Source organism: Penaeus monodon, chromosome 20 (assembly GCF_015228065.2).
Source record: "Penaeus monodon isolate SGIC_2016 chromosome 20, NSTDA_Pmon_1, whole genome shotgun sequence".
In the NCBI taxonomy this organism is placed as follows: Eukaryota; Metazoa; Arthropoda; class Malacostraca; order Decapoda; family Penaeidae; genus Penaeus; species Penaeus monodon.
Window position 1 is genome coordinate 41,346,619 of NC_051405.1, and position 543 is coordinate 41,347,161.

A 543-nucleotide genomic window follows, 5' to 3' on the forward strand; every position below is an offset into this window, starting at 1 on the left:
CCCCCCTCCCCCTCCTCCCCCACACACGGACTACTCAACCAAAGTGAAAATCACAAAACACAAAGGGTCACAGCGCCTAACATTCCGGGACTGTGCAACGACTGCAATGGCATATAACAGCCAGCGGCGCGGACCCATCAGCTCAGCAGTTCACCTCGATTCTCATAACTGTATTCGTGAAAGCCCTACTCCATTATGCAATGATATACCTGCATGACAACGCACATAAAAGCGAAAATGGACACTCATGGACCTTATACCTTATGTTTAACTTATTTTCTATGGCATGAAATGTTATGCCTGCACGGGAGAACAAGGAATAACACATATGTTATGGTGCTAGTGCAAAACGCGGTACGTTATGGCTGGATATTTTCCACGATTTTAGAGGAAGAAACATAAGATATATATTTTTTTATATCACTTGCGAGCATCGGCCAGGGAATATCTATTGAAATCCTAGAGGCAACGAAATTAACAATATGTAAGGAAAAGTGGAATTACGATCACTTTAATATTCGCAGTGCAATAGAACTAAGTCAC